This window comes from Hyperolius riggenbachi, chromosome 4, assembly GCF_040937935.1.
Source record: "Hyperolius riggenbachi isolate aHypRig1 chromosome 4, aHypRig1.pri, whole genome shotgun sequence".
Classification (NCBI taxonomy): domain Eukaryota; kingdom Metazoa; phylum Chordata; class Amphibia; order Anura; family Hyperoliidae; genus Hyperolius; species Hyperolius riggenbachi.
In genome coordinates this window covers 477,376,289-477,389,150 of record NC_090649.1, presented here as the reverse complement: position 1 = coordinate 477,389,150, position 12,862 = coordinate 477,376,289, and the positions used below count along the sequence as shown (strand labels likewise).

The window sequence follows — 12,862 nt, the reverse complement described above, 5'->3', positions numbered from 1 at the left end:
GAAAAGGGGAAGTGGAAGAGGCATGCAAATGGCAAACAAATTTTTTACAAGAAAACTCCTTTAGAACACTGGACAGAACAGAAGACAAAAGGACAGATATCACAAGTTTAGTAAAACTGCAGGGGGGAAAGAAAACAAAAAAACAAAACAAGCATGAACACAATGCAAAAAAACCCCTAAAAGAAACACAGATGACATAATTATGAAAAAAAAATTGTTTAAGCAATTTTTTAAAAAAATATTCAGATCACTTACTCCAATAAACTCCCTGATGAACGTAAGCCTATGTCAGTAAAGTTCCCATTCCAGTGAGTAGCTCAGAGGGAATATCCTTAAGATGCACAGGGCATGAAGTTATCTAGGAGAAGCCAAGGCTGTAGGCGATACTTACTCAGCTTGCAAAATGATCCTTCTTCCAAGTCGAAGACAGAAGCCACGGTGTCCAATCTATTTGCTGATGAGCAGTACAAATTGACAGGGGAGGGAGAATGTGTGTGTGTGTGTGTGCGTGAGTGTGTGTGTGTATGTGTGTGTGTCTGAATGACTAGGGACAGAGTGGATGTGTGAGCGTGTGTATGTGTGTGTGTGTGAGAGTGTGTGTGAGGCTGAGCACAAACAGGAGGCAGAGAAGCAGGCAGAAAGAGAGAGAGAGAGGGAAAGAGAGAGAGAGAGGGAGAGGGAATCTTTTGTGCTGCTCTCCTCTGGCTGCTTGTAATTGTATTAGTTCAGCAGGCACAGCTCAGCTGAAGCTCAGCGCTACAACAAGATTTACTTTAAGACACAGCTGGAGGAAACAGGAAGAATCAACGTCACATTCTGAGTGACGTAAGGGAGGGGGAGATCACCAATCAGGAGACAACTTCAGAAGCAAGGTGGGACAGTGCACAGTCAACTTGGAGAAGAGAAAAAAAGGGGAATTCATGTGGGGACACAGGAGCGAAGGATGGGTCTGAGCCAAGCCTTGCCAACCACATAAAGGATTTTTTTTTTATTAGAATGCGCACGTCCCACTTGGAATTTTTTTTTCTTCTTTAGAATTTCCACCAAAATATATTTTTTCGACAACCTCGCCGTCTTCACGTACGCCAACATCTGCTCGAAAAAGGACAATAGGAAAACTTTGCAGTGGATTCCCGTGAACATTGATATAGATAATGCCAAATGAATTATTTTATATATAATTTTTTTTATATAATGGGAAATTTACTTTTTTTCTTTAAAGGTTGTTAGGGCCCAGATGGCAACTGGGTGGGCAACTGTGGCATTTACCAGAAGGATCAGCTTATCTGAGCATGTTTTAGATTGAGTAAGTTCTTGTACTGCGTAGACCCATATATATATATATATATATATATATATATATTTGTTTTTTTGTTTTATAAAGAACTTTGGGACCAGATTTCAGTCTGTCCAAGGCCATTTCGGGCTGAGTGAGTCCTTGCCTTCATCAGTCCGATTCTGAAATGAACACCCCAAAATTCCCCGTGACTGATACACGCATTCTTTCCTCTGTACAATATGCTCTAGCTGGACAGCACTGGGGTCATTAACCTGAATCACATTAATCAAAAAGGTTTAGCTGAAATACAATTCTGTTCTGGGACTATAAAATATATAAAAACATAAATTCACCAAAATTGTTAAATTCTTTCCCTTCTACTTTGCCCTATCGGCATCAAAGGACAGCAGTGAGAAAATTGTACGCATTGGAATCCTTACAAAAAAAAAATAAATAAATAAAAAAAAATCGTATTTTTCAGTTTAGTGTACAACCTGCATGTTATAGGATCTGACTTTAATGACAAAAAAGGTGATATGATCAGTCGAGTTTCCCACAATGACATAGTAAAAATGTAGAGAATGGGAAAAACAAACCCCCAAAGAAATAAGCTTAAATGATATGTATTTCCTATGATTTATGTGTGCACGAGGTTGTGGGGAAACTTCATTGCAGTCAACAGGACCGTAACCAAGATGTCGGTAAAACTGACCGGTGACTTGCTAGGAAAACAGAACGATAGGGGTTGCACCCCATAGAACTCCTGCCATATATTGTAGGATAAGGCGTGGGTATGACCTGCGCTGTGTTCAGCGTAGAATATCCCCAATAATTTATAGACGGCTGTCAGAATCACTGTCAGAACTTTGTTGTGATTTGGCTTATCTCAGATGCAGTGCTATGTTTTTTGCACACTTCTTTCTCATAGGGAATGACACTTCCACGTCTTTATGGATGGGCGAGTGGTGTAAGGGAAAAAAAAACAGGATGCAGCCCGCATGGTACATCAAGCTGTAGTGCTTCTATTTGCTCGCTATCTCCCTGTAAGCGAGATCTCTTAGTGAGCTCTCCCCCTCCCTTAAGCGCTGGGAAGCCGCTTCTGATCTAGCAATTATTGTGTAATATTTGATGGATTGAATTTCTCCAGGAATCCAGAGGAAACCGTATAGAATGTTGCTAATATTTAGACTATGACAACCATCTCTGGGGTCAGCCACCCTGCTGAAATGGAAAGGTTATATTGCTAATCACAAGCCTGACTTTCATAAAAGATGTCAACACTTCATAAATATATTTAGGCAGAGTGCATACTTGTGCGTCTTGACAATGCGTACGCGTGCATTAATGCGCGTGAGTCTTTTGCTTGCGTTTCGACGCGCTTCGCAGATTATCCAGTCAAATGCCTCTGAAGTGAGGAGAACACACGGAGGCCTACTTGTTCAACTGCAAACAGGTGATGCTCCAAACTTGGGGTGATAAACGTCACCACTGATTTTTTTTATTTTTTCACCAAATTTTTTAAAAAGATGTAAAAAAAGGTGTCAATATAATTGTTCCCCTTCTGTTCACTAGTTTCAATTTTTTTGTTCAGCAAAAAATTTAAACTTTTTGTTAATTTGGGAATATCTCCATATTTATAAAAAAAGACTATTACACTTGTTCACCCCACAAAAAGTCGGAGCTTTATTTTTCACCGCTTTAATTGGGGGGGGGTCTATTCTTAAAGTATCAAACCACATCTCCAACTTTTCAGGGTTTTTTTTACAATTCAAAGGACTTCCGAAAAAAATAACAAAAACATAATACTGAGGGCCACTAACTGCAGTACTTAGAGTAAATGGTAGTATCATTAGAGCACATTCTCACAAAAAAATATGCTTGACTAGGCAACCACTAAGTAGGCCGGACTCCACTTGGGAATGGATACTCGTACAATCTGTCAGTCGGTCTGACAGATTGTCAAACTGTCAATCGGTCAGACTACTCTCTACAAAAACACGGTGGCCTCATATCAAATGAACCTCAGGTGAAAAAACATTTAAATATTAAACAAGAATGTAAGTCATTATATACATGCCTACTAAGATATAGGGCTAGCCATAAAAAAAAAAAAACAAAAAAAATCTAAGCACCAAATACAACATGAGCAGTGTCACAAGGCAACACATAAAGGCCCTCACACACCTGAGGAAGCGGGCTAGACCCATGAAACACATATTTGGTGCTTGGATAAATGTTTTTTGTCAAAAAGGCTGGTTTTACATTTTAGTGGATTAGTACATAAAAAGTTTCACTTAATTATAGCTTTAAGGGCCCGTTTCCACTAGTGCGGTGCGAATCGCTGGGATTCCACCGCTGACAAAATCGCATGCGGATGCGATTCCGCATGCGATTTTTGCCGCGATTTCGCATGCGATTTCGCATAGGCAGGCTATCAGCGATTTTAACCATGTCACTGCCTGGCTCAATGTACATTAGTTTTAGTGCGAATTCGCACGCGAAATCGCGGCAAAAAACGCATGTGCGATTTCCCCTATTAAATACATTGCCTGCGAATCGCCTGCATTCCACACGCAGGCGAATTCTGCAGGCCCTACCGTGCAGAAAAATCCTGCACAGAAAAACGCACCAAAAAACTGACAAGTGGAAACAGTCTCATCCACTTGTATTGGTTATGCGAATCCGCATGAAGACAACGCATGCGGATTCGCTCTAGTGGAAACGGGCCCTTAATCTTGTTCCCTATACTTTCCTCCACTTTATTTTTCATTCGCTCTGCACCAATTTCAAGCACATCTCCATATTTATAAAAAGATGAAGGGGGGGGGGGGGGGGGGGAGTCAAGATCTTCTTTTCACTACTTTTATAGTGGTGAACTCCATAATTACTTTTTCGGCATTTATCTTCACTTTTGTGGACACTTTTACACGACCTACTCACCACTTTTTCACCTTTATTGTATTTCACTGGAGCTTCTCTTCTCCACTTTAGTGCTTTTAACGGTATTTCTTTTCTCCATTTGTCCAGTCTGCTCCCTCGTCTATAAATCTAGTAAAAAAAAAAAAAAACCAAAAAAAACCCAAAGAACTTATTCAATGTATGGGGTTAAGTAGATACAAACCATTTTTTTCCTCACTGTTGTAAATAAGATGTTAAGCCACCTATTTGAAGAGTGGAGAGCAGGAGAAACCTTTTTAAACTGCTTTTTCACCACTTTTCACCACCGAGTATGGGGGGATTCACTGTAGTTTATCCAAGCCCCTGGTTGCTGTTTAACTAGCCAGTTGTTGGAAAATTGATTTACAACTGCTGGCTGTTGCGAGGTCTCAATATCTATCCTCACTTAGGTCAGTGAAAATTGGGAGAATTAACTTTATAAATAAGAGGGAAAAAAGTTTTTCAAAAAGTGAAAAGTGTAGAAAAACCTGCTATGTGCAATAATAGGAGAATCCTGCCTGTATTTGGGATGTTTCCATGGAGACCAATGCCAGAAATTAAACTTTACATAATATGTAATCTCTTGATTGGTTTGGATTACATTTTCCTCACTTTTTGCAGTTCACTAACTCCCTTCCCCCCAAAGTCAGCACACAATGTCAGCACACTACTACCCATAAGCCCTTGCCAAACACAGTATACTTACCTTTATATGCATTTAGAAGGTTCTTATGTGTTTACAATTAGTCTCCATAGAGATACATAAGAGTTGATGCAACTTTGATGCAAATGTATGCAGCGTGGAAATTAACTGATCAAAAGCAGAAGCTACATTTAATTGGATCATTTGCAAGCAGCATACATTTGCACAGTCCCTGTGCACCCACCATGCAATATTAAACCTAATGGCACATACAATTCTATGGGCCTGTTCACAGTGCGGCGTTGAATTGATATTCTAACTCACTGCTTGCAGGCTTTGCATTAAAGTCTATGTCCAGTCTCCATTGCAGGTCACATGCATTATAATGCATGCCTTATGCAACTAACCACTGTGACCGCAGCCTGTGGCTATGTTTCCACTAAAAGCATTCACATTGCACATGATTTTTCTGATGCAAAATTTGCATGCTAATGCAAAATATATGTGTTTTTTTTACATGCGAATTAGCATGCATATTCGCTCAATTTTTTTGTATGATTTTTACCAAAAAGGTAGTCCTACTGCAACTATAGATTGTGTATTCGAAAACGCACACGCGATTTTTCAGCATGCAACGTCTAAAAAGCAATAACGTGATTGTCAGTTTTTTTTTTCTGGCTGCAAATTTTGCATCCAGTGGAAACAGGCCTATAGGAAGTCATTACTGTGCTGAAAAAATGCACAAATTCGCACCTAGTGAAAATAGGCCCTGACAGTTAACAAGGCTTCAAGCTAGTTACATAGTTACATAGTTATTTGGATTGAAAAAAGACATACGTCCATCGAGTTCAACCAGAGAACAAAGTACAACACCAGCCTGCTCCATCACATATCCCTGTTGATCCAGAGGAAGGCGAAAAACCCTTACAAGGCATGGTCCAATTAGCCCCAAAAGGGAAAAACATTTCTTCCCGACTCCAGATGGCAATCAGATAAAATCCCTGGATCAACATTATTAGGCATTACCTAGTAATTATAGCCATGGATGTCTTTCAACGCAAGGAAAGCATCTAAGCCCCCTTCAAATGCAGGTATAGAGTTTGCCATAACGACTTCCTGTGGCAATGCATTCCACATCTTAATCACTCTTATGCTGGGGATACACGGTACGTTTCTGTACCGTGTATCGACCAGCTGATCCGGCCAGCTGATAATATTCAGCTGGCCCGATCAAGCCGCTCGAGCCCCGCCCGCTCGATTCCCGCCTGCGGACAATGACAGGGAATCGAGCGCTGATAAGGAAGCGCCGGCGGGGGTGAGAGGTAATCGATCCGCGCGGACGAGCGAGGACGCGGCTGGGGTCGATCCGGCGGCTAATCGAGCTGCTGGTCGACCCGTGTATCCCCAGCATTACTGTAAAGAACCCTTTCCTAAATAAATGGCTAAAACGTTTTTCCTCCATGCGCAGATCATGTCCTGTAGTCCTTTGAGAAGGCCTAGGGACAAAATGCTCATCCGCCAAGCTATTATATTGCCCTCTGATGTATTTATACATGTTAATTAGATCCCCTCTAAGGCGTCATTTCTCTTGACTAAATAAAGCCAGTTTATCTAACCTTTCTTGGTAAGTGAGACCTTCCATCCCACGTATCAATTTTGTTGCTCGTCTCTGCACCTGCTCTAGTAGAGAAAAAAAAAAGAAAAAAAACAAGATTTGTGCAGTGAATAAACACCAAAAGTGTCCCAAAGCTTTTCAGAAACATTTTTTTCTCAAATTCTTAGAAAACCATCCCTAAGATCTGGAATGATTGGTAAAGTAATTAATCTATCACTCATGGTTGAGAAACTGCAGTGGTTTGTCCATTGTAATGTTGCTTGCTCTGTACAATTTATAAACTATAGGCTTGCTATACACCAGCAGTTCTGGATGTAAGCCTGGTTTCAGGGGCATAAAGAGATAATTTGCATATTCAGTAGCGGTGCATTGTGGGTAACCACAGTTGCTCACTTAAAGCTGAATTATTAATACCTTCTGTTCTAAGAAGGCAAACTACACTGAGCATTGCTTTTTAGTAGGAGGGCTTTTTGGTGTCTTTTAGTACTTAGTTTACTTTCCTAGTGGTTCTGGATCACCCTGAGCTTCTTGGGTATTCTGTTGTACATTTGTGAATTATTATGTATTATTTATATAGCACCAACATCTTCTGTAGCTCGGTACATAGTACAAAACAAATAGTGGGGAGCAGAGATACATGAGACATTAAAAACTCTGTACAATCAGGACATCCGGCAATACTAATCTATACAGAGTTGATGTGTGGTTTGAGACAAGTTGATGTGTGATTTGAGAGACAATGTAAACCAATTAGGTAAATTAAAGGGAACCAGAGGGCCCAGAAAAAAGATTTCATACGTACCCGGGGCTTCTTCCAGCCCCATACGCACGGATCGCTCCCACGCCGCCATCCTCCGCTTGCTGGATCCGCCGGTACGGGGCCCGTCACTTCCGGCGGACGCGGGCAATAGTCCGCATCACAGGGGCTCCCAGCATACCTGTACGCATGCGGCTGCGCAGTATGCAGCCGCACGTGTACGGGTATGCCGGGAGCCCCTGTGATGCGGACAATTGGCCGCGTGCTGCCGCCGACTGGTCGAAACTATGGGACTCGGTACCGCCGGATACAGGAAGCGGAGGACGGCGGCGTGGGAGCGATCCGTCCGTATGGGGCTGGAGGTAGCCCCAGGTATGTATAGAATCTTTTTTCTGGGCCCTCTGGTTCCCTTTAAGGATTACAAGTACAGAGCTAAGGTTCTACAGTTTCTGTTTTTATTATTTTCCAACGAAGCAGAGCGATTGTGGCAATCTCCAACTGGAAAACAAGTTCCGCTGACAAGTTCAAAGTTAACGTAGGGTGCATTTTTTAATTGTTGTACAGTTGATTCCATTAAGTGGTAACACATTTGAAACAGAAAATGACGAATTATTACACATGAAGAGGTCATAAATGAAACAAATGAAGGATAACATGACGGCGGAACCTTCAAAAATAAACACAGAGACAAAAGGGCCCATATTCAATCTACTTTTTCTCCCAGGTGATATCTTCACACCTTATCAATAAAATGCCTCTTCTACCACCAGAAACCAAGAAGTACTCAAAATAATTTTGACAGTCCCTTTCCACCTACTTGTTGGCATTTTTTTTTCAGTTGCAGAGTGCTGAAAAGCTATTTTTAAAGAGACACTGAAGCGAGAATAAATCTCGCTTCAGAGCTCATAGTTAGCAGGGGCATGTGTGCCCTGCTAAAACGCCGCTATCCCGCGGCTAAACGGGGGTCCCTTACCTCCCAAATCCCCTCCGTGCAGCGGGGGAATCTCTTCCGCATTCAGGCAGGGCTAATGGCCGCAGCCCTGCCTCACGCGCGTCTGTCAGCGGGTATCTCCGCCTCTCCCCCGCCCCTCTCAGTCTTCCTTCGCTGAGAGGGGCGGGGGAGAGGCGGAGATCCGCCGCTGATTGACGCGCTAAGAGGCAGGGCTGCAGCCATTAGCCCTGCCTCCAGCAGCAGCAAAATCTACGACCAAGTTGGTCGTAGCTTTTGCAGGGGGGGGGGGGATTTGGGGGGTAAGGGACCCCGTTTAGCCGGGGATAGCGGCGTTTTAGCAGGGGCACACATGCCCCTGCTGAATATAAGCACTGAAGCGAGATTTGTTCTCGCTTCAGTGTCTCTTTAAAAGAAGATTAAAAATGATCTCCTAGACAGGGCCGGATTTACCATAAGGCACTGTAGGCACTAGCCTACAGACGCCTGATGATAAGAAGGCGGCTCACACTCCTCTACAAGCATCTCCATCCCACCTTCCTTGTGCAGAGTAATAATAAGAGTGTATATAAGAGGTTACTCACCCGGCTCTCAGCATTCCACTGACGTGATCTCCCTTCAGCCGGAGCACCTCTAGCTATTTAATACTTGAGGGCACCTCTAGCTACTTAATATTGAGGGTACTTCTGGCTACCTAATACTAAGCGGCACCTGTACTTATCATGGGCAGGGGAAGTAAGGGAGGAGTGACAGCTGGGACAGCCAGAATACTTGAGGTGCAGTTTGACAAGAGTTTGTAGGTCCATGGAGGGAGAAGTCTAAGGTGCCAGGACATCTGTGCCTGTAGGCTTTTGTGAGGTAAATCTGGGCCAGCCCCTAGGAGAAAAGGCAAATTGAATAAGGGCCATAGGGCCCTAATGGGGCAGTAAATACGAGTTTCTTGAGGAGTGTAAAAGAAGAAGGGTACTCACAAAAACAGGTTGCTTTTAAAGTGAACCAGAGATGAAGCACCCTCTTGTATTTTACTATATATATCAGTGGGAACATTAGAAAAAACACCTACCCTGCTCACTGTTTCATCCTCACTGATAAAAGTGTCTGTTAGCAGCTGTGATAAGAATCCTGGACTCAGCATTCAGTCTGGCTTTGCTGGGAATGATTATAGCTGAGTCATTATAGCCGAGCCACAAGGGGGCAGGCTTGGGCTTGAAAAAACACCAGAGAAGACAGACTCAGCTATAATCATTCCATAGCAAAGCTAGACTGAATGCTCAGTCAGGGATTCTTATCAGAAGTGATAACAGTCAGATTAAACAGAGAACAATGAAACAAAGAGCAGATTAGGTGTTTACTGTCATGTTCCCACTGATTTCATGCATAAGGTAAAATACATTAAGGTGCTTCGTCTCTGGTTCTCTTTAAGGGCAACCAACAAGTAGGCAGGTGGAGATTATAAGCCCATCTCCAGTACTCTTGGAGTGGTCACTCTTTCGGAAAAATAGGAACTACTGCCAGAGCTGTAGGCCACAGACTCACAACGGGAGGAGGACGGAAGTGTGTACGTACATACATGACTAACCTTAATCTCCTAATCTTCACTCCACTAACAGGAGCAGGACTTTCCTGTTAAGCCTAACCCTTACCTTACCCTGTAATCCATGCCTAACCCTAACCACACCTGTCTCCTTTGCCAAAGACTAACCCTAACTCCCTCCTTCGTGATAACCCCATGATAGCACAATTCGTAAACTAAAAGAGGTATCCCACCCCGTAAGAATAGAATACTAAAAATATAAAGGTCATTTTGAGAGAAGCACTTACCTGTCTAATAAAAAACAGGTATGGATACCTAAAGTCCACAGTTTTATACGATTATTTTCTACTATTCCCCTTGATATATCAGCCTGTGAATCACTGGTTAAGGGCTCTACCTCTGACACAGGCGAACAAGGTTTGAATGTTGACTCTGCCTGTTCAGTAAGCCAGCATCTATTCAGTAATGAGACCTTGGGCAAGACTCCCTAACACCACTACTGCCTATAGAGCGCATCCTAGTGGCTGGAGCTCTGGCGATTTGAGTCCGCCAGGAGAAGAGGGCGATATAAATGTTCTTTATCTCTCTCTGTGAGGGAAATGAGCAGATACCTTCCCAAGATGGTTTCCCAAAGTCCCTGGTCCTTTTCTCCTTACTTTGCAGGTGTCTTCTCCTCCCATGCTGCTGTGAGGTCTATCCCCAGGGCCACCGACCCACTGGTTCCACTCACCAGAGCTGTGGGAAGGAAGTTGAATGAATGGGCTCCACCCACTGTTCTAAAGTGATGCATTATGGGGATCCATTACTGCAATACTGTACTCTGCAGTGTAGAGAGATTTTAGGTTCCACGACCGAAAAAAATAGATACATTCATAGAGGGAAGACTCTGAAACTTCTTTCAAAGATGGGCCCATCCATGCTGTGCATGAGCAAGACAAAACGGGAAGTGAAAAAAAAAACGGATGATTTAATGAATTGTATATGTAGTACAGATAACGAATAGAACATCAGTAGCAAAGAAAAGTGTCTCATAGTTTATTTTAAGATATATATATATATATATATATATATATATATATATATATATTATTACATTGCATTACTCTGTCACATTTGCAGTTTGCAAACCACTCTGTATTTTAAGCTATAAAACAAAACCAGAGCTAATGACCCTTTTGAACTCCCCTGCAGTAAATTCTTATCTCAAGCTGTCTCTCTCACTGTTTCTTGGCAATTTAAGTGCTTCAGAAAACAGGACTGAATTCCACCCAGTTTGTCGCAGAGCTCAGAGAAGCTCTTTTGCATAGATAACAACTGAAGTTTTTTTTTTTTACTTCTTGTACTAGAAACAATATGAGACTCATATCTGTGCTACCAATGTTCTATTTCTTAGCTGTACTAGAGAGTAACCAAGCAGCTCAGGGTGACCCAAACCATAAGGAGAGTATAGGGGGAAAAAAGAGACCGAAAAGCTTTCCTACTAAAAAGCAATGCTGGGTGACTACACATACATTTCAATATAGCATACGTTTATTTTCACTTCAGGTTTGCTTTAACCTTCCTGGCGGTAACCCCGAACGTAGTTCGGGGTAAGCCGCGCAGGAGGTTTTCTCCGGCCCTGCTGGGCCGATTTTCTTAATTTTTTTTTTGCTGGCCGCAGCTAGCACTTTGCTTGCTCCGCCAGCACACCGATCGCCGCCGGCCTGCGCCCGATCGCCGCTATCCGTTGCAGCGCGGCCCCCCCCAGACCCCGTGCGCTGCCTGGCCAATCAGTGCCAGGCAGCGCCGAGGGGTGGATCGGGACTCCCAATGACGTCACGACGTCGCTGACGTCACGACGTCGCTGACGTCGGTGACGTCATCCCGCCCCGTCGCCATGGCGACGGGGGAAGCCCTCCAGGAAATCCCGTTCTTTGAACGGGATTTCCTGATCGAAGAGGGCGGAGGGGTTGCCGCTGAGCAGCGGCTATCATGTAGCGAGCCCTGGGCTCGCTACATGATTTAAAAAAAAAAAAACAACTGCCGCGCTGCCTCCTGGCGGAATTTTTCATACCGCCAGGAGGGTTAAGAATATTGGAGGATAACAAAGGTGCAGGTGAAAAACATTTAACTTTTAAAAAGCCGATAGTACCATATACTTGCATAAGGTACACAGTCAATTGACTACTGAGCACACCAGAGGTGCTGTTTAGTCAATGAGCCCCAGGCAGTGCGCTGGCAAGTTTACCTGCAGAGGTGGCACCCTTGCTTATTACCAGGGCTGGTTCAAGTTCAAGTCAATTGGGCCCTAGGGCAAAATTAGCCTGGGGGCCCCCCAACAGACACCCCCGACCAAAAAGTGTCATTAGAGGCCCTTTGTTGCAGCCAAATTTCCCTCCTGGGCCCCTGAGCTGGCTGCTGACCCTCCCCCAATCACCTCCCAACTTAACAGACTCTGCAGAGTCCCTGGGGAGCAACAGCTAAGATGTTGGAGGGGCACCTTGGGGGCCCCTACAGGCTTTGTGGCCCTGGGGCAATTGCCCATTTTTTCCTATGGTAGCTCCGGCCCTGCTTATTACTTGAGGACGGGACTGGGAGACAGCGCTCTGTAGAGATGTAACGGTTGCTGTGTAAGTATTGGGAGGGACGGCTTGCCGTAGCAGAGAAGATATCATACAACAAAGGGCATAGCAGATGAAAAATATTCCTGTCTGATCTCTTTTGTTTCTTGAGCACAAATTTGCCAGCAGCACTAAATGGGAAACAACAAAGCATTTAAGAGACACTAAAAAAACGCTTTTTTACCTGAAAGAAAATTAAAGTCCAACTCCAGGCACTCCGGATCTGAACACATTATCTGGTAGCTGAAGAAGGAAGAAGCCCGAATGTTACATTTTTTAAAGTCAAATGAGGCTTCTGCAGCATAAATTCTCGCTTTAAAACAAAATCTGGTTTCGTGACCTAGATCAGCCCAGCGGAATCAGTAACCAGCAGAATTCTCTCCCATTCTGTATGCTGTGTATACTGCACATAATGGGCTTCATTCACTAAGCAGGGAGTGTTATAATCCCCTGCGCAGGCTATGCAGCCATAGCGTGCGCAGTTAAATTACGCTGGGCTCAGATAGTTTAAAGGGATACTGTAGGGGGTCGGGGGAAAATGAGTTGAA

General features: G+C 43.5%; 1 protein-coding gene across 4 annotated transcripts in view; it reads right to left on the bottom strand.

The window, feature by feature from the left end:
• The window catches only part of PROX1 (prospero homeobox 1), a 143,664-nt gene extending 131,115 nt beyond the window's left edge, over positions 1–12,549 (bottom strand). The window contains exons 1-2 of one of the 4 annotated variants that reach the window (XM_068232956.1): positions 12,499–12,549; positions 4,220–4,327 (exon numbers count right to left, since the gene is read on the bottom strand). The gene's annotated coding sequence lies outside the window, so the exon portion shown is untranslated. The other 3 variants (XM_068232952.1, XM_068232958.1, XM_068232953.1) reach the window with 3 other exon arrangements.
• Positions 12,550–12,862: the final 313 nt, after the last annotated feature.